This window comes from Chinchilla lanigera, unplaced genomic scaffold (genome assembly GCF_000276665.1).
Source record: "Chinchilla lanigera isolate Chin_1 unplaced genomic scaffold, ChiLan1.0 scaffold00022, whole genome shotgun sequence".
Taxonomy (NCBI): domain Eukaryota; kingdom Metazoa; phylum Chordata; class Mammalia; order Rodentia; family Chinchillidae; genus Chinchilla; species Chinchilla lanigera.
In genome coordinates, this window is record NW_004955423.1 from 70,092 (window position 1) to 92,312 (window position 22,221).

At 41.0% G+C, this 22,221-nt stretch overlaps 1 long non-coding RNA gene across 1 annotated transcript in view; it reads right to left on the reverse strand.

Annotated features, from left to right (window-relative positions):
• Positions 1-1,335: 1,335 nt before the first annotated feature.
• The window catches only part of LOC106148508, a 28,592-nt gene continuing 7,706 nt past the window's right edge, over positions 1,336-22,221 (reverse strand). The window contains exons 4-6 of the long non-coding RNA XR_001234045.1: positions 3,348-3,428; positions 2,862-2,936; positions 1,336-1,433 (exon numbers count right to left, since the gene is read on the reverse strand). This is a non-coding gene — a long non-coding RNA (uncharacterized LOC106148508). The remainder of the gene's footprint in view (positions 1,434-2,861; positions 2,937-3,347; positions 3,429-22,221) is intronic.

A 22,221-nucleotide genomic window follows, 5' to 3' on the forward strand; every position in this document is an offset into this window, starting at 1 on the left:
AGAAGGCCTGGCTTCAGTCTAGCTCAGAAATCCTAGTGTTGGGGATGTTTCTGAAAGCCAAAGGGTTTAGAGTGGATATGAGCAGTCCAGCTGTGAAATCCTAGGCCACCCTTATGCCCTCAGGCTTCTGATCCTCCCCGCTGGAACCCACATACTTCTGTGATATCAACTATTGCCCATATGGCAGTGTGTTCCACATCCTTATTTCCAAGCCAGATTTCTCCACTGAGTTCCTGAGCCTTGAACCAAAACTCCTCTGAACATTTTGCTTTGGATTTTCAGGCACCTAAATCCAACGTATACAATCAATCATCTGTTTGCTCTTCTCATCCAGCACCATCATCCATTCCTGGACCCATACAGAAGTCAGGGTATCTTCCCTAGCTCGCCCTACACTTCCCCTGTTCATTCAGGCACAAGTCCTGTATAGGCCCCTTAAATGTCTCTCGAACTTATCCCTGCTCCATCTCCTCACTGCTGCTGTCCCAGATTGGAATCCCACCTTCTCCTTCTCCTATCACTTCAGTGTCTTCCCGTCTCCCCCTCTCCTAGTCTAGCATCCCCATTGCCTGACTACTCTTATTAAATTGCAAGCCTTGTCTACATGTCTCTCTTGCTTAAAACTCTGTGAATACTATTTATTTCTCCTAGAGCTGAAATCCAAAGTCTTTAATATATCTTGACATAAACTCACTTGAATCTGGTCTCTTCACTCCTTTTCTGCCCATCTCCTTCCTAGGCTTTGCATTCTACCTCTAACCATGCCTCAGGAGACCTCCTGGTCCTTCTGAGCTGGAATGGGTTTCTTCTATGCTCTAACCTTTTTTCCTGCCACAGCCCCTAGCACACCAAGTGGCTATGGCCTCTACATTATCTCTGTCCCCAGTGGCTTCTGAACTCCTTAAAGGTGGACAGCCTGTGCTTATCTCCTCTGCACCTGTCATGGTGTCTAACTGTCCATTGGTGCTTGCTGAGTGGATGGCTGAGTCCCTGTTGTCTCATAAAATACTTGTGAAAATTAAACAATAGCATGTGAAAACACTTTGCAAAGTGTAAATGTGTTGGGGATATTTCTGAAAGCCAAAGGATTTAGAGTAGATATGAGCATTTTGGAATCCTTTGACAGTGAAACAACAATGAGCTGTGATATCCTAGGAGGTCAGGAGAGTCCTGGAGATGACCTGGGTCCACTCATGAAAGGGAGTAAGAAACTTGAGAAGTCACTCAAGGTACCAGAAACATTCCACTATGGTCAGGCACTCAGTGTGGGAGCAACACATTTATAGTTCAAAACCAGGGCTTTCTTATTTTCATACGATTTTATTAGGTGGGACATACAATGTTTGGATCATTGAAAATGATGTCCATTTTAATGCCATTTTGTGAGAGGCTCAAGAAATGTCCACGTTCTTCTTGCTGAGGATGCCTCTTCCCTGTGAGGGGAGAGAGAGGTGCAAACAGAGAGCAGAGCACAGCTATTTACTCACTGTACCACTGTGGTTGCTTTCACTTTCACCCACAGAGATCTGGGGAAGAGAAGCAGAGCACACAGTCAAGGGTGTAAACCTAAGTGAGACTTCTGCTTTCCCCCGAAGATGCATACAGCGCTCAGGCTGTTACTACTGTATGTGGGTGGGTGTTTGTGATGCTATAACAAAAATACCTTAAACTGGGTCAATTTTATACATCAGAAACTTGTTTCTCACAGTTCTGAAGGCTGGGAAGTCTAATACCAAGGGGTCAACAGTTTCCATGTCTGGTAAGAGCCCACTTCCTGGTTCATAGATGGAGCCTTCTTGCTGTCTACTCATGTTGGAAGGGGAAGGCAGCTGTCTCTTTTTTAAAGGCACTAATCCATTCTTGAGATCCCCACCCTCATGACCTAATTCTCTCCCAAAGGCCTAGCTCCTAACACCAGCATACTGGGGATTAGGCTTCAAAATATAAATGGTGGGGCATACAAGCATTTAAAACACAGCAGTGGTAGAGGAAGAATAGATAAGTCATGTCCCAACATTGGGGTAGAGTGTGGCTGAAGATGATGGACATGTGCATGTTTGTTGAGTGATGAATGAACAAGTCCACACCACCTCACAGGAACACTGTAAAACCTGCAAACTCGATAACCTTGGAAATGTAATCATACTATCAATGACATCCACCTTGAGGAAGAATAAGAAGAATGTGGACAAGAAATGCAGTTTCACTGTCCTTATGGTTTTTAAGGTGGCTTTAAAATTCACAGGGTGGCTTTTGCAGACCCCCTAGAAAGTAGCCAGAGTATTAATTAATTAATTATATAACCATGGGTGCTTATCCAATACTGTTATGAACTAAAATGTGTCACCCCAAAATTCATATGTTGAAAACCTAATTCCTTACCCATAGTGCGACTATATTTGTGGAGAGGGCCTTAAAGGAGGTAGTTAAGGTTAAATGAAGGTAAAATAAAAGTCGGAAAGGGTAGGAATTCACCTCTCTCATTTTCCAATCTATCTGTTCCAGCAAAGGCATTGGTTTTCTTCTGCCCTTGGAATAAAATAACATCACTAGTTTCTCCAGATCTCCAGCTTGCAGAAAGTAGATCATAGGACTTCTCAGCCTCTATAACTGTGCGAACCAACTCCCTCTACTAAATCTCTACTAAATTTGTTATGTTTCCATAGAGAACCCTGATTAATTAATGCAGGTGCCAGTCTCCAAGTTTACATAAAGAGAAAGTAGGAATGGGTGGCCAATCAGGATAACTATTTGAAGGATTATTTGTGGGGCACTCCCCCACTTCTCCAGCTGTGGGTGCAAAGCAGCTGGCCATGCACTGGTTATGTATAAAGATGGGTCTGTCATTCAAAGGTATTTACTGGTCTATCTGGAGAAGTCTATGGTTCCTTGACAGAGGGTTGGCCTTCCAGAGTGAAGTTTTCCTTGTCTTGCACCTGAGAGGGAACATGCAAGGCTATAGGAAGCAACTGTCAGCATACTTTTCACCCTTATAATCTAAAGTCAGCAGTGTGAGTTCTTATGAATTCTTAGGCTCTACCAACAGACATGTACTCCTAAGTGTGGATCCGTAAGGATGGCCACAATTCTTGAAAATTATGCATCAGTGGGAGAAGACAGTTTGAGGAAATATGAGGTATGATTGAAAAATGCTGTAAATATTTAATTTTTTAAAAATGTATTATAATAAAGGACATGAATCCTCCTCATAATAAAACTTACTTTGAAGAAATTTATCCCATCATTCTTGCCACTTCTTGAAGCAGTTCTGGAAGTCCTCTTTCATGAGGATCTTTAGTCATACTGTCATAGTCACCTCAATGTCCCAAGCCAATTCAAATGTTTACCTTTCATGGTCATTTTGACATTGAGGAAGAGCCAGAAGCCCCACGGTCCCATATCTGGTGAAGAACATGGATGAGGATGCACTGTAATGTTATTGGACAGAAATTACCATAAACGGTTGATCAATGAACAGTGATCAAAACTTACAGTGTATGTTTAAATAAAAAGGTTTATTGCTATAGAAACACATTGCCATTAATCCCTCTCAAATACTCATAATGCTTCCTCTTGCTTGGAGCACTCTCATGCCATTATTTTTTGGCAATGTGTTTTCTATTTTAATAAGTTTTTTAAAAAGACTCAAACACTTAAACCTTTACCACACCATATGTTTCAGTCACTCCTTGTATTTCAGAATGCAGAGCATAAGAAAAGCTGAAAAAATGTAATGGAAAAGGTGAAAACACATAGGATCAATTCAAGAAGTCAAATATCCATCTAGCAGGAATTATAGAAAGAATAGAGAAGATGAGAGGAAAAAAACATCAAAGAAAACACAGCAGTTTCAGATTGGAAAGATTCATGGAGGACTGAGTAAAAATAATACACAAAGACCCGTACACAGCACGGTAACATTCAGAATATGAAGTGTGCTGAAAATATTCTTAATGCTTGTAAGGACTGAGGTATAAAAATAGAATACCAAGTAAATATAAGAACTAACTTGGCTTTGTCTTTATGACAGGAATTTGGAAGCCAGAAAGTAACTTGGTAGATACAGCTGCAGTATCAAGAAAATGTGATTTTCCATCTAGAATCATCATTTCAATCAAACTATTCATCAAGGTTGAGGGCAAATAGAGAATATTTCAGAGTCTTACTACTTAGTTCTTCGAAAATTATATTACATGTCTCCAATTATAGTACTAAAAAACTGGTTATTAATTTTTGATTTTTAGAGGTAATCTACAGACAAAACAAAGCTGAAATGCTTATTTATCTATTTTGAGGGTTGCTTGTGTATTCACACCAGTAAAATGAAAGAGGAATCAAAAAAAAGGAGGAACTGGGTCCAAGAAATATTGAAATAACTTGAGTGTGTAATTAAAATTAAAAAGCATAGTGATAACTGTGTTACATACCTAGAAGACAGTGATTAAATTTTAAAAAATAAGGTGCTTAAGAAATTAGGTACTCTCTAGCCTGATGTGGTGGCCCATGCCTATAATCCTAGCACCTCGTGAAGCTGAGTCCAATCTAGGTTTATTTAGCAAATTAGTGAGATCTTGTCTCAAAAAAATGAGTGATCTTTATAATATAGTGAGGATATATCTTCCTATTGTCAACTAGTTAAAAATTACATGCAAGTATAAATCTCAGAAAATAAAAACAGGTAAAATCCTAATGCAAGTAAGAAGCAACACAAATTAAACATAGTTTTGAGGATTAGCATAAGAAATGATGATTCATTTGATTGTTGCTTTTCATTTTCTTCTGAGAGAACCAGTATTATTTTCCTTTTCACTTAATTTTTCAGTAAACCATTTATATGTTTACAAGATTATAAAAACTCTATATTTGTTTTTGATATTTACAATTAATCCTTAGACAAAGCATCTTTGATTTAATATTGAAAATCAAAAGGAATAATGGGGGTGATGGAAGTTAGGAGGTGAAGGAAATGGGAAGACAGAGTGAAGGGAAAGACTGGATGATGAAATTCTCATTTGTGCAGTGAGGATCCAAGTGGAATACAGAGTGAAATTATGAAGAACAGAAGAGACAGAAAGTGAGACAATGACTTACCACAAACCTTCAAGTAACGGGAGTCAATAATTATGTCAAAAGTTGATAAATAAGAGAATAGAAGTGTAAGCATAATATTTAGAATTTTGTGGCAACCATTATAAGAATTGAAACCAGAGCTGGTCAAGTTGGTTGTAATAGGGAATGAGATGGAGCAAGGAGTAGGAAAAGGAGAGTGTCATGGTGTTCTGCACAATTTTAGTGAAACTGTACATGTAATACACGTAGGTGTCATTTTAAAGTAAAAAAGGAAATGCTACTAAGTGCTACTAAGTGTTTACATTAGTGAAGAAAACAGACCATCTTTTACTTTGTTTGCAGGAACAGAGTGAAAATGGAATTGGTCCAAAATTTCTAAAGGGCAATTCTTTAATATTAAAAATAACTTGGCTCACTCTCTAAAAATAATACTGTATAGGTTTCCAGTCACTTGGTCAAAGAGCAGCTGGTCAGCCACCCAATAGGAGGCAGAAGCATACACAAGGTTCCCATCCATTGCACATGATCATGAACATGCACACACATGCATGCTGTCATTCCACATGTTTCACATATTGATTCATTAAGATGGAAACATCAGCTATCCATGTTCTTAGAGTTCTTCTATGTTCATTTTTTACTCTTTACCGTGATCGTTACATGGAAAGTTCTCTCTGGTGGTTTCTCCATCCTTATCTGACTCATTTTCATTTACTCTTATGGAAGCAACTCATTTGGGAGCAGGGACGTTTTCCTCCTGCCAAAGTCTGAGACAAACCACAGAATTCCAAAGTCCCTGAGTGCAGCCCAGCCACTTGGAGATGTGCCCTTAAGTCTGTTTGTCCTCATCTTGTGGTTACTTAGAAGAGCCTTTAGCTATGTTCCAAATGTGGTTAGCCTATTAGAGCAATGGCTCCCTTAGCCTGACCCTCCCTGTGTCATTGCTGATGTTATGGGAACAAGAACATTGCATTTGAACAGTGATGGTCTGTTCAACCTGACTCGAGTATGGAAGCCAGGTTCTTCCCATAGTTTGTGATAAAATTCCTGGGAAATGTCTATGGCTAAATTACATTTTTGTGGAGAACAGAACAGTTCACACATAATTACTCACCACAGCCATGTAATCTCCATTTTAGATGAGAAAACCAATGCTCAGTGCTAAGTCACTTGCCCACAATCTTTCAGCTAGGAAGTAGTAAAGTAGGGAGTAAGATCTTGATTCCACATCTTTTATGTTTCATACTTCTCTGCGACATTTTTTTAGGACTTCTTTCCTCAGTGCAATAGTTGTGGGGACTAGGTATTATAGTTTACATCTAGAGGTCCCCCTAAAGCCTTATGCAATTTTAGAAGGGGCTTTTTTGGAGGTAGCTGAATCTAGAATGTGTGATTGATTCATAGGACAATGTTGGGATTAAAGGTGTTGTGATTAAGGGTGTGGGCAGGTAGCCTGCATACAATATAAGGGACAGAAAGAGACCTCTCTCTCTCTCTCTTTCTCTCTCTGCTTCCCTCTCTCTTTGCTTTTGCTATCTTCTCCTGCCATGAACTATTGTCCCTCTGCAATGTGCCACCCTGCCTTGGAGCCAGCTGATTATCGACTGAAACCTCTACAAACTGTGAACCAAATAAACCTTTCTTCCCTTAACTTTGAGCATGCGGTATTTTGTCTCAGAAATGAGTAAAATAACTAAGATATGTGGGAAGCTCTTTCCTGTTTTTCAGAGGTCAGCAGAAATTCATGTTTTGGATGCTGGGGCTAAGCATCTCAGTTTGTTGGGCTTTGGACTGAAACCCAAGTTTGTCATGCAACAACTCTGTGCCTTGGGTCATGTTCACACAACATCTTTAAGATGGAGATAATATCTCCAATAAAACCTTATCAGGACTGTTGTGATGTTTAAGTGAGATTATGTACATCAAGGACTAAGTTGGAGGTCAAAGTGCCAGTGGTTCTAGTCAATATGAAGAGATACCCACACATTAAACATCCATCCTATTCAAATTTTCTCCTCAGATGTCTTCCATATAACTACTACTCATTCTTCTCAGATGTTAATTCATTCTCAGAATGTTAATTTAAAAAGTAGCTGGCCAAACCTGTCATCTCAGTTACTGTAGAGGCTGAGGCAGTAAGATCATTGAGTTCAAGGTCAATCTGGACAACATAGTAAGACTCTGACTCAAAAAAGTAGCTAGAAAAAGTAGCTAGAAAAGTAAAACAAAGACTTAGATGTAAGATCTGAAGCTATGAAACTACCAGAAGGAAACATAGAAGAAATACTTCAGAATATTATATTGAAAAACTTCTACAGAGGAAAGGAAACAGTCACCAAGGTGAAAATACAACCTACAGAATGGAAGAAAATATTTGCAGACTGCATAAGGACCTGCAAAAACTTGTTACAAAAACAATCCGATAAAAAATGGGCAATAGACCTAAATAGACATTTCTTAATAGAAGATTTACAAATGGCCAAGAAATTTATGAAGAAGTGCTGAACATCACTAATCATTAGGAAAATGTGAATGAAAACCACATGGAGATATCATTTCACCCGCATAAGAATGACTATTATCAAAGACTAAAAATAACAAACATTGGTGAAGACATGAAAAAAACGAATGCTTATACAATGTTGGGGGACTGTACAATAGTACAGCCATTATGGAAAACAGCATGAAGTTTCCTCAAAAAACTAAAAACTAAAGATTTTCATAATAATCTAGCAATCCCACTACTAATTATACATGCAAAAGAAATGAAATCAGTATTTTGAAGAAACATTTGCACTCCCATGTTTACTGCAGTACTAGTCACAATAGTTATAAATGAAAACAACCAAAATGTTCATTAGTGGATGAATAGGTAAAGAAAAACTTGGTAATTATACAGCATGCAATACTATCCAGCCATAGAAAGAATGAAATCTTGTTATTTACAAGAACATGGATGGAACTGGAGATCATAATGCTAAGTGAAATAATCAGGGATAGAAGTTCAAATACCATATAATCTCACTCATATGTGGAATGTAAAAAAATGATCTCATAGAAGTTGAGAGAAGACTAATGTTACCAAATGCTGAAGAGAGGAAAAGGGAGGGAGAGAAAAGGTTAATAAATGGGCCTTAAATTACAATTAGAGGGCCAGGGATATAGCTCAGTGGCATAAGTGCCTGCCTGGCAAGCATGAGGTCATGAGTTTGATTCCTGGTACCAAAAAAAAAAAAAATTAGAATTAGACGGAGCAAGAAATTTTAGTGTGCTATTATATGGTAGGATAACTATAGATAACAATAATGTACTATATATTTCAAAAAACTAGACGAGGCTGAGAGTGGTGGAACACACCTGTAGTTATGACACTGTGCGAGGCTCAGGCAAGTTCAACCCCAGTTGGGGCAATTTAGTAACTTAGCAAGACGTTGTCTCAGAATAAGAAATAAAAAGGGCTGCAGATGTAGCTCAATATGAAAGCCTTGGGTTCCAATTTCAGTAGAACACACACACACACACACACACACACACACACATACTCACCATAAGAATGGATTTTGAAAGTTTGAGGAGATAGATATGTTCAATGCATGTGTCAAAACATAGAATTACTCTATTGGAATTTTTATGTTTTTATGTCACAGTAAAAATAAATGCAGTACAAGAACATTTTTTAAATGATTAGCTGTTGCACTAGTCAGACAAAACATGTGATTTCCATTCTAGGCATTATTTAAAAACTTAACTTACCTCAACAATGATGAAAGAAAAGCAGTACTTAAAATAGTAGAAAATAGCTGATCAGGCTACTTTGTATAGATAACAATTTGGAGCTCTGGAATCTCTTACCAAAAGAAATTCTAGGTGTCAGATACTGGCCATTCAATTTGTGCCATCATATGACAGAGAGCCTCTTTTTTTCTTGTACAACAATGTGTCCCCAAGAATGTGGCTCATTAATGGAGGATTGGGAGCTGCACTGGGTCATCTTCAGTTAATGAGTCATCAGTTTGCTAAGTGTGTGCCAGTATGAGTAGCATTTGTCCTTGGTAAATTTGCACTTACCAAATTCATAGGCAAACAAATTCAGGTGATTAATAACACCTTGGAGAAAAAGATTTAAAAAATGTGGTCTTCAGTACTTTTGAAAGCAGGGAAGATAGGAGATGGACAGGAAAGTAGGCATCTTGTATGTGACAAGAGGCCTATGATACTAGCTCCAACCATCAAGAAAACTAAGTCACTGCCTGTGAATTTAGGTAAGTCCATGAAGATAGGAAAGATGAGGAAAGGAAAAGAGGTGAGGACAAAAGGTACATGTGTGAAAAGGAAGAAAGGTATAACTTACTTAGGAAAGACTTGTTTGTAATATTAGACTGTGACCACACGCAGATGTACTGGCTGTAGACCGAGGGTCCCTCTAGTGCAGTGAGGCTTAGATTGGGCTTTGGTTATGTGTCTTCTTGGGGACTGGGAAATCAGGCCATAATGGGCCTTAAAGGTAAGAAGCTTACTTACTTCTTGGAAGAAATTGCCAATAGAATTGTAGGATTGATCTTCAAATTCTTGACCTAAAGCATAGACTTTAAGGCTATACCAACTCTTAGGACAGAGAAGAATGAAGAAAGAAGGTAAGACATTTTCTCTAGTATGTAGTCAGATATGTTGATGAACATTCACATTTCAAACATTATCAAAAGTGCTTTGAGTAGGACTGAGAGTGGTCTTATTTTGCAGCTATTGAAGAGACCCAGGCGCAGACATTTAAAATATTGAGAATGTTAATAGTCAAGATATAAAAGAAAAAAGTAGAAGTCAAAACTTCAGTGCTAAATAAGGAAAGTGGGGTGACTTCCTCCCAGGGGGAATGGAAAAACATCTGGAGATTGTTGGCTGTTACAACTAGGAGTGAGTGCTACTGGCACCCAGGGGCTGGAGGCTAAGAAGTGCTGCTAATCACCCTATAATGCATAGGCCACCCCCTTCTGTCCCTGCCACAAGAAAGAATTATGTAGCCCAAAATAGCAAGTGGGGATGCTGAGAAATCCTGATTCAGTGCTATCAGCCTTTACACTATATACATTGACCATTAAATAACTATTTGAATGAAAAAAAACCACTGATGAGAACAAAGCTATACGTTAGAAATGGCACATCACAGGATTAATAAGGTATTGATTGCAAATGATATATCCTAGTTTCTCATCATAAAATCCTCTTACCCTAAACTTTTCAAATATGAAGAATATTTTAATAGGAACACATATTTCTAAAAAGCCATACAAGTTAAGTACAATGACATTATACAATTTTTTCAAACAGATTTCATGGATACATTATAGGTATACATAATGATCACATTCATCCCGGAGAATTTGTACCTGTACATGATATAACTTAATACTTTTTTTTCCCATTCCCCTACTCTCTCTTCAGCCCCTTTTTTCCTCCCCATTTATGAAATCTTTGTTTCCATTTTCCCCATTTTTTTCTTTTCCCTTGTTTCCTTTATCCCTCCTCCTCTCTTGTTTGAACATTTTCTTCCTATTTCATAACACCTATTATATATTTTGGTCCTTATTTACACTTCTGGTTTCTCACACCAGAGATACAATGTGGTATTTACACATGTCTGTCCAACTTATTGCACTTAAAACTATGGTCTGAAGGTACATCCATTTACCCAGAAATATCTCAAGCGTATCCTTTTTACAGCAGAGTGGTACTCCATAGTTTAAAAAATCAAATCTTCATTATCCATTGACCAGTTGATGGGCATTTGGGCTGTTTCCAAGATTTGGCTATTACAAACTGTGCTGCTATAAACATGAGTATGCATATATTGCTGTGGTATGATGCTTTTAATTCTTTCCAGAAGATAGCCAGAAGGGGAGTAGCTGGGTCAAATGGAACCTTCAGTGTTAGTTTTTTTGAGGACTCTACTCACTGATTTCCACAGTGGCTTCCCCAGTCTACACTCCTACCAACAATGGAGAAGGGCTCCCTTTTCCCCACAACCCCACCAGCATTTGTTATTGGTTGTCTGGAGGGAGATGGAATCTCTGTTGTTCTAATTTACATCTCTCAAATTATCAGTGATACACCTTTTAAACATATGTGTTACTATCCTTTACAGTTTACAAATCACATGAGTTGTTTAATATTTACTATTTGGCATAATTGTCCCAATTGCATGGCTTAGGAGTTATTAACTTTTAATATTTAAAAAATATCTACTATGGCTAGGCTCTGGGCTTGAACCATGTAGATATAAGTTTAGTCTTAAGAAGTTCAAGATCTCTTAGTGAGCATGGCATGTGCTGGGCATATTAATGGAGTAGGCGTAAACATATTCACGGGAGAATAAGAAAACTGGGGGGCGGGGAATCCAAGACATTTGCCTAAGGTTGCAAAAGTGGTAGTTGGCAGATCTAGAATTCTAGGTCTTCTGTCTTCGGATAACTATACAAACCTCCTTAGCTTTTCTAATGAAATAAAAACAAAACTATTCACTTGAAAACACATCCATAAATTACTGAGTAGGCAAAGTATAGAAATATTGTTGGATCTGTGGTCCAGACTAGGACACTAAAAGGGAAGATAAGACTTGGCAGAATATGACAAAGTGGGCTCTGGTTTCTACCCCACCCTGGAGTGTTTTGGAGGTTGGATGTTATACCAAGATCCTTGCCCCTGTGGTCCTCTGACTTTGAGTTGGAAGAGCGGGAAACAAATCTCTTGTGACTAGGCACAGTTCCCTAAATGTAAGCCAAGGTCCCTTTTCCTCATGATGAAAATGGTGTGAAGAATTCTCCATTTAGGGAAATGCTCTTAGATGAGTGGGAGGAACCGCATAACAACAGAGGAGGTAAATAGGAGGGAGGACACAACAAAGGGCCAGCTTTTCCAGGACACGTTCTGCTCTGCGGCTCTTTCCCCGCTTCCTTCCTCCCCCAAATCTGGATGGAAATATGAAGCCACAGTCCACTCGCAGTTACTCATTCTGATGACAAACAAGAAGTGATTGCAGTGAAATATTTAGCAGCTGCTGGCTCTCATCTCCCTGGAGATTTGGTTTTTGCCATCTGGATTTGCTTAATGGCCTGGAGGCAGAGATACACTGGGGCTGCGCTGGCTGCTGGTGGAGAAGGCAGCCAGGCAGCAGTGGGCCTAGTGACTGCGCTGAGGGACCAAGTCGCTCCCTTTGTCCTCTCAGGCAGGGGTGGGAGTAATGGGAACAGTGCCAGTAACATAAAGTAGTCATTTTGCACTCTGGCCAGGGCTTTGTCCCTCGGGCAAGAAGCAAGAAAGGTAAACATGAAATCTCATTTGTCTGTGCAGTGTGGGACTGGAAACTCGTGATGCGAACTCCTCTTGTCTCTCCCTCTACTTCCTTAGGAGACAGAGCTACTGCCTTGTTTATTCTGTCCAGTGCCTGCCTCTGCAGGCCACAGTTGATTGGGTGAGTGTGATCACCTGACCCAAGCCGGGCCAATCACAACTTCTTTCCTGGGAATTTGGAAAAGAAGTGTCAGAGACGCTAAGTACGCCAAACTAGAGGCTCTTTGCCCTTGGTCTTTGTTGAAATTGCCTGGGGAAATTCTGAAAACATACACAGATTCTCGCACGACACCCAGGCATTCCCCCAGATTCTGATTTTAGTTCATCTAGCTTGGAATGGTGCAGGTTAGAGTTTGGTCTGCCCGACTTCCCATCGCAGCTGGGGAAGTGCTGTGGAAGCAGACACGCAGAGGACGGTGAGGTGAGCCTCTCAGTGAGAAGCTGGAACGAGAAACTCAGGCCTGAGTAAGAGTAGACTGCTTTAAATCCCGAGACCTTTCAAAGTTTGGGTTCCAGGCCAGCTTCAGCTTTGGTGATAGTTTCTGCCCTTGAATCTATTCTTCAAACTATTTCTTCTGAAGCTACTTCTGGTAGCTTCTATGCACAGAACAGAATGAAACTTCACCAAGCCATTCTCACAGCTTGTCCATCACCGGTTAAATCCCGCTGATTTTACCTTAGAAACCTTTCTCAAATATCCTTTCGATCTTGCGGTAGAGTTTGCATTTTTGTCCTGTCTCAGTGGATTCTTCTTGGTGTCTTCTCTCAGTCCCCAAACTAAGAATACTTCACTGGCTCCTCATTCCTCTTAAAATAACAGAACAGTTCTCTATATACTGATCTGTAAAAATATGTTACTGACTGAAAAAAAAAACAGCCAAAGCTCCTACTTCTTTTTTTGAACCAGAGAAAATGATTTCTTCCCCTAGTCTCTATGTCCACTATAATGCCAGCAAACTGTGTTATGGTTGATGTGCTCACAAGATTGTCTCTCTAACTGCAGGTGAAGTTGAAGCTGAGGCTGAGGCTGAGGCTGAGGCTGAGGCTCATTCATCTCAGTCTCTTCGGCATCTAGCAAAGAGCTGGAATAAATAATGGATTCACAGAATTCCTGACTGATTGGTGAATAAAATAATGGATGTACTCAAGACAGAGCTACAGTGTAATTGCAGGCTTCCCTGCTCAGATGATCTGCCAGCTCCAGCTCATCACAGCCCTGTTTCTGAGCTGATACCATATACAGGGTTGTTGTTTTGCCACCACTTAGCAGGCAGTTGCCAGGTTGGGTGGTAATTATTGTGGTATTTTAAACATCACAAAGATCAGCTGAAAATGTGTTGCTAGTGGTGACTAATAAGAAAATAACGAGGCTATACTTATTCTGAAAAATGTTAGCTCCACAGTGGCCTATACCAGAAAGAATGGATTTAAGTGGTGAAGGGTTATTTAATTCTGAGTATTCACTACTTCCTCTCTTTCAGCTCTTCAAAGAGAATCTTTCATTGCAAAGCCCTCCCCACTCCTGAGAGGAAAGATTCTTTACTGCTGGGAGCGAGGCTAAGTCAAGCTATCTAGTAAAATCGTAAGGAAGGAGCATAATGGTGCTGCAGAGTAGGGACATTCATGGAGCCAAAAAGTAGAAGAATTTCCTTCGAGGATTTGGGGGGAGCCTCACTGGAGCAACTATGAACAAAGGAAACAAAAAAGAAAATGGAAATTTTCTATTTTTGGTGTTTAGTAAATATTTGACTTTCTGTCTATTTTTTCCTTCTTTAATGACTTGCATAAGGATGCATAAAAATAGAATTCCTTTTAAAGTATGTTCTAGATATTGTCCTGTGCTTTTTAATGTGATACTCTCCCAAGGCCAACACACAGGAGTCCAGGCTTTGTCAATGTTATACCTATAAACGGGTGAGAAGGGCCTGCAAAAAGACAAAAATATGCCTTTCTCCCAGGGCTTTGTTAGCTCCACAGTGGCCTCTACCAGAGAGAATGGAGCCAGGGCAAGTAGAGGCAGCAGAGTTCCGGACCTGGCCAGTTCTAGTCTTGGGGAAACAGCATGGACAATGAAGGACTGGATTTTGAGGGTACTGGTGGAAGACCACTCAAGCAAGGCACTGTCCTCATGCATTCTTTGGGGCTCTTAGATGGTGAGTATCCAGGAGCTCGCTAGGGTGGGTAGCAGGGAAGGAAACATAATTTGGAATGGATTTATAGCTTGATGCTAGCATGCTAAGGTAGTGCTAGACTGGACAGGCACTCGGCCAGACCATGGACACCTGAGGAGCTATAAACTGCAGGGTCATGGAGGCTAGTACTAGCAGGTGGTGGCTCTGGGGCAGTCATGCTTCCCATCTCCCAATTAGAGTTTCCTCACAGAGAAACCTCTGAAATACACTTGGAATGTCTTAAAGTGGTTACAAATCTTTTGATCAGGGAGAAAGATCCCTGGGGCAAGGCCATGTTAGAGAGCGAAACAGTTAAATAACTGCAGAAAGAAGGACTCTGGATCGTGGTAACCTCTGTGGGTTCAGATGTATTGCTGAAGAGCTGAACTTGGGTGAAGGGAGGCATCATTTTAATCAGATAAACTGGGCCCCAAAAACCCAAAGATCTAGGCTTGAAGCTTTGTGCATTGCTGGCCTTATAAATAATAGCGGGTTCTCAGTTTTCTCACTTGAAAAACAAGATCTCCAGTATCTTAAAGTGCTTGATATATTGTGTACCTTCATACATTTATTCATTCTGTACAAGTATCGAGTACCTGTCATGTGCCAGCACCACACTAAGTGCTGTGAACACAGGGTGAGCAAGTAGATGTGGTCCCAGCCTTTACGGGCTCACATGCTACTGGAGAAATCAAAATATGAGATAAGTCTGGTTCCTTGGGTGTCTGCCACCTTCACCCCCACCTCTCCCTACTTCTTTGTTATGGATTGGGCTTTGTCCAGGACCTTTCAAAATTGTTAGCAGGGATAAGAGAAGACTCAGAGCATCACAGTTTAGGGTAGATCAGAAAGTAAAATTAATCTCCTGGCCGTAACTATCTTCTCCTGCATTTGTGGAGAAGCTGGAAAGATTGCAAAACAAAGCCAGGAAATGATACAGTCTCTTTCCAAGAACACTATAAAACTTTTTCCAGGCCTATGCAAATAAAGAATTAGTCTTCTGCCATTAGTGGGCTATTTGAGAGCCCACTTCTAAGGGGTGAATAGAGATTTGGAAAGAGGGAAAGAGGACCATAGGAGATAAATGCAAAGAAGTGTTATAGTCAATTATAAAGATAAAATTATTGTATGTATATATATTCTTTCCTGCCCTATGGAGAGCTGTTTAAGATACAGTTGATTTTTAGCCTAGTAGGAATCATTTAAATTAGGCACAAGAAGGGACTTCCTGTCTCTAAGAATGTTTACATGCCAACAAAGTGGAAAATTATAGAATAAAATCAGCTTAATTATATTTGAGGGAACAAATTGATAGCTGAAGTAACCAAAGTGTGTTGTCTGATTCTTTCCCCCAAGGATCATGCCAAACAAATCCAGTTTGATATCAATTCTTATCACTTCTGGTATTTAAGCAAGACTGGACACGTGTAGGCTAGGGGAGTCCATGGCACTTGGTGATTCCCTGTGCTTGTAGGTCTCCTTTTGGGTTTTCAGGCCAATCACCACCTTCTGCCGGCAGCTCTCTGTTCACAGGGCTGAACTGCAGAAATGCACAAGGGCCCTTGCCCCTGGGCTCACAGTTGGGTTGGGTTAGTGAGAAGAACTGGCAGAAGATGCACCAAGGAGCTGGAGGAAAGCAGGGTAGGGTAGTGCTGCAGCCCCCTGCCCATGCTTTGAGCAGCTGGATGGAGAGCTTAATGATTGACCTTCCCTATGACTGCTCTTCTCACTGAATTTGGGCAAGTGCTCCCTCCCTTGGAGCTGTCAGGCCCTCTTGTTGCTAGCTCTGGAGTTCCCTTAACCCTGCCCAGCCCACTGTAAATAGCTTTTTATAGACTCCCATTAGTCACCACTCTGAATATATGTACCATGTGCCTCCAGCTGAAATTCTGACTCATATGCTGTCTGAACTGGTCTTGAGGAATTTCTGAAATTTCATTCAACATTGATCTGAACAGCTTTTGAACAAATACTTTGTTATGTTTAAGCAATTAATTATAATACAAATTTTTGAGTCCCAGATCCTGCACTAAATAAATTTATATGATTTAATTATTATAACATCCTTGTGGTGATTTTTTAAGAAACTTCAGGTTTGAAAACTGATATTCATTGCAGATAAGTATGTTGCCTGAGGTCATAATACTAATAATTAGGGAAAGAAGAATCATATCCAGATTTCATTTTTAAACTTATACTTTAAACATCTATTCTTTATGGTCTCTTATATACAATAACTATAATAATGCATTGGGAAGAATATAAAAAGCAGAGAGGAGGAAGGACTTACCCCATACCAAACACTAAGCACAGAAAACTAGGCTCTGATTTTTGAACCTGAAGTCTAGTAGGGGTGGGTTTTCTCTATTCTATGCTTCCATAACAGAATATCACTGAACAGATGATTTGGCTGGGAATTCCAAGGTCACATTGCCTGCATCTGGGAAGGGCCTCAAAGCATCCTTTCTAGTGGCAGGAGGCAGAAGGTCAGGAGAGCACAAGTGCAAAAGAACAAGAGGAGGAATTCATTGTTTTATCAGGGCCCCCTCTTGCCATAATGACACAAATGCATTCATGAGAGCACAGGCCTGTTACTTAATCTCCTCTTAAAAGTTCCATCTTTCAACACTTGCTTTGGAAATTAAGTTTCTAATAGATGAACTTGTGGGGTGGGGAGGCACATTAAAATCAGAGCAGAACGTGAACATATACACCTAGCTGGTGATTACACCTAGTGAGCTAAGAGAGGGAGAAGAGCATTATAGAGGAGACAACATTAAGTGCACTGATGCGCTGGTGAGTGTTTAATATCTGGTCCCTCATCCCCCCAAAAGCTTCACTTTCTAGTGTTTGATGCTTTCGATAGTGTAGAAACTTACACTGTGGCTGATTTTAAGTTTCCAAATATGGCAGTACTAAGAGGGGAGTGAGGGAGAGATGTGCACCGTGGGCTCTTGAGAGCCAATATGAGCCAGACTCTGGACACCACTGCAGTTATGTGCAAGAGCAGGAGGTCATGAACAGGTATGGTGCATTTAAGATCTGATAGAGCACAAGGGACAGTGGTAAGGACAGGGAAACAGGGTGAGGATGAGGCTGGACAGGAGAGAGAAAGACCAGGAAGCAGGCTAGAAGTATGCTATTCAATTTGGAAGCCAAGTATTGCCACTAAATGCTTAAAGGATTTTGGGTATTGAATTAATTATTATTATAATTCATTTCATCTGTTTATTTTTACTTTTTAAATGTGGCTATCAGAATATTTAAAATGATATATCTAAGTGGTGTTATGTTTCCTTAAAATAGCTCTGGCCAGAGAACTTGGATTTTATTTAACAGGAAACAGAAAGCCTTCAAAGAGTATTAAACATATGTGGTCTCCTGCCCATAAAGATCAATTTAGTGTAGTGTTGAGTTTCCTGAGTTAGGGCGAGAAGAATACAGGACAAAATTAAAGCAGTGGAAGAGGTGATGAAGGTAAGAGGAAAATGGATGTGGTAGTGTGATCGGTTAGATGTGGAGGTAAACACAGGGAAGAATCAAAATGTCTGGCTTGCACAGCTGGAAGTGATGTTAACAGAGAGAGAAGTACAGGAAGGTAATATCTCTTAGGGGAAGGTAATGAGTTCAGTTTCTGATATGTTGAGTCTGGGATGCCTGGGATCTTGCAGGTGTCCAATAGGCAACAGGAAACAGGTGTCTGGAATTTTATTGGTTTCACCTTTAAAAAAAAAATTTCTTCTCCCTTCCACTGCCACCACCATAAGCTAATCCACCCTAATCTCTTATCTGGATTATTGTCATTGGCTACCAGCTGGTCTTGGCTGAAACAGATGCTCTGCTGTTGCCAAGTCTCAATGCAGCAGCCAGAGTAATCATGATAAAAGCCAAATAAGAACTTTCGTGCCTCCCATGGGAATTCCTTCAGGGAATTCCTCTGCATGCAGAGCAGTGACCTGAGCTGCATACGAGCTGGCCCCTGCTACTACCTGAGCCCCACTACTCTGTCCTCATTGTTTGAGCTTCCCAGAACCCTCCTGCCTCGAAGCCTGTGTGCCTGGTACTCTACATTGAAGGATTTCTGAGGCATTATCTCCCTCATCTCCTTTAGGTCTGTTATGGTTTGTGGCTGAATGTCTGCCCAAAGCCTCATGCAGTCATGGGGAAGGCTTCTAGAGTTTCTGATTGATTCATGGTCCAATGTTGGAATTAAGGATGTGAGTGCTACACCCGCCCTGGGATGGGTAGTTTGCATACAATGTAAGGGAGGGAAAGAGGCTGCTTGCCACCACTCTCCCTTTTGCTTTTGTCTTTGCTGTTTTCCACCTACAGGAACAGTTGCCCTCCTCCATGTGCCACTCTGCCTTGGAGCCACCCAAGTATGGACTGAAACTTACACAACCTGTAAGCTAAATAAACCTTTCCTTCCTTAATTCTGAGTGTTGGTATTTTGTCTCAGCAGCGAGAAAAGTAACCAAGACAAGGTCCTTAATCATTCCCTTTTCCAGAAATCTACCTCTTCACCCCACCCAAAATGACACCCCTACACTTTCCTTCCCTTCTTTATCTTGTCACTAGCTCTTAGCACTGTTGGCCATGCTATAAGTGTTACTTATTGCATGGAATGTAAATTCTGTGAAGCAGAGATGGTGTCTGTTTTATTCTCTGGATTAACATTTGTTGAATGAACAAATAAACTGAAATCTGTCTACAATAAGTACATGTGCTCTAGAAAGAGACTTGCCTTTGGAATTCCAGCTCTATCACTCGTCATTGCAGCCTTGGGCTGGTTATTTACCATCTCTCAGCCTTCATTATCTCACCCATGGATTAAAGAGATTAATAGTCCTTTCCATAAAAGATGATTATGAGTACTCATCCAAATGCTGGAACCTCATCTTGTTCCCGGAGGTGTCTTAACTGGGTTTGAGATATTGTCTGTAAGACCTAGATGCTGTGTCTGAGATCTTGTAAGCCCTCAGAAAATGCTAATGTTGACCTAGTATTAGTGGAAGAAGGACAGGAAGGAGGAGGACCAGGCAATGCAGAGAGCTGCAGATCCAACTGCGGGCAGCTGCCCCCTGGGGGGTTGGGCAGGGGAACTGTTTCTGCTCTGCTGACTTAGCAGGAGACCATGAGGGGAACCAGGAAGGAAAATACAGTGGAAAAGGCTCAACAGGATGGGAGGGGAATTCCAGCATTACTATCAGCCTAAGAATCTATCCTTCCAGGCCAAAGTCCAGAAGGAAAGAGAATATGGGATGGGCTCCCAAAAGCCACAAGTCATTGCTTCAGGAATGCAAAGAGGGCCCCCTGCAAGAAGTCAGGAGAACACAGTATGGCAGGGTCCTACCTTCCTCAGACTGGACTAGGGCTGGACTTGGTCTGTGCCTCACCACTGAGAATCCCTTGTCACAGCGCAGCCCTTTATTCTAGGCAGCAGTGGCCAATGGCTCTTCACCCCTTCCAGAGAGGAATATGTGCAGGCTCTGCTGGAAGCCAAGGCCTCAGGGCCCTGTGCCTGCAAGGGTCTCTGGGAGAGTAAAGATGCAGGACACAGCACTGGGACCTTGCAGGTCAGACAACATAAGAGCATGGAATGTGGGAAGCCTTGTCTGTTTCTTTTGGCCCAGGATGGCTCCAGCCCCTGCATTGCCTGGCCTTGGGTACTCGGGTGGGCCTTGTCCTGATTTCTCTGATGGATTTTGCTAGAGGGCTTCCCAAGGGCCTCGACTACATGACAGGAAGTATGGAAAAAGTCCCTAGCTCACCCTGAGCTCCAGGTCTCAGAGGAAGGAGCCCCAAGCAGTAGGTACTTCAATGCTATGAGCCAGTGCAGCTGCTTTGGAGTCCATAAGCTGCTTCCCTTTAGAAGGCCTGGTGATGACAGCGTCCCAACCATGAAGCAAGGGACCCTAGAGTTGTGTGAAACGGAGCAGTCAAGGAGGATTGAGAAGTCAAACCCTGTAGTGTAGCTGCTTGCTTTGCACTAAAGTAAAATGCAAACCATAACTGCGTACTGCTAAGTGCTCACGTCCCCACCCATCAATATTTTGTGTTGCATAAGAGTTACACAAAGTTGCACAAATAATCATGATGTGAACTCCTATCTAAACACCACCTGGCAGGACAGGACCGTTGCCTGCATCCTGGAACCTCCCCCACATCCCTCTGATTCAATCCCCTCCCTTCCCTGAGGGTAATTACTACTCTGATTTTTAGGGATAATCATTTCCGTGCTTTTCTTTTCTTAAACAAAGTAACTCAGGACAGCAGTGAAGTATGTGGATTCTAGATCCAGAAAGTATTGATGTCTTTATATGTATTTTTGGGCAAACCTGTTCATCTCTCTGTGGTTTCGTCATCTGTGATAGAAGGATAATGACAGAATGCAAGCGGGTATGGTTGTTTAAATAATGTGAACATACATGAGTGAAGTGCTCTGAACAGTGGCACCATATGGCTATTGTTCTTTATAATAACCCACCCACATGCGGCCCCCTTTACTATTAATGGGATCTTACTATAAAACACAGATTGGCAAGCAGTGCTGGCGTGTTGGAAGCAGCAATAAAAATGGAAGGAAAAGAAGGATTTGCCAGTTCCTGAATCCTGGAGGCAGGAGCTGGCTGTCCTTGTGGGCTGGGGCCACAAGACAAGGAGGCACAGTAGGGGCATCAATGCACAACAGAGGCCCCAGCGGAAGAGTGCAGTTAAAGGTGCAGCCCAGGTCCAAGGAGAGGAATGGGTCTGTAAAATGAGGTGTCTCTCTCCACTCCCCTGAGAGAGGCCGTGCACAGGAGGAGGAAGAAGGCCACAGACACCAGGGCGTGGTTCTGCCCAGGTACAGGGAATCACTGCCTTAGACGAGGTGGGAGGCTGCTCCAAATCAAAGCAATGGCCTTGGAGCTTTCCTCAAATGCAGCTGGAGCCCCTTCCTTTATACAGCCCCTGCCTAAAGAAAGCAATATTGAAACTTATTTCTTTTGGATACCTCCCAGTATCACACTTATCTGAAATGATTGGTTTTAATTATAAAAATAAATGATGGAAAATATGAAACACGAGAAGATCAAAATTTGTTCATAAACTTACCCTATCATATCCACTTATTAAATTCGGATGTACTTCCAGCCCTTTTTCTATGCAAAAATGAAAGAGTAAAGTCAATTCTGTTTTGGTTTTTAATTGCATTCATGTTAAATTAAGCCAAGCAGAAATAAGTTATCAGGCTTTTGTTCTGAAATAAAAACTCTACTGCAATATTCAAACAATAAGATAGATTAATTAAAAAAACAATAGCAATAATCATGTATATAATACTTATTGTGTACTAGGCTCTGTTCTAAATGTTTTACAGGAATTATTTCTTTTGATTCATTCAACAACTCACAAGAATCCCTGCTCTGCCGATGGGAGGGCAATAAAACTAAGTGTGAAAAGTTACACAGTGCCCAAGATCACTTGGTTAGGAGAGTTGGAACCAAGACACAACACCAACCAGAGTGAGTTTACAGAAGCTAATACATAGTTATAAGAGGCTGGGATGTGACTTTAGGAATTGAAAAAGTTTTGTCCTGTGGTCCTCACTCTGCCTCGTTTCCAGTCTTGTGTTGACCACTTCCCCATTTGGCCT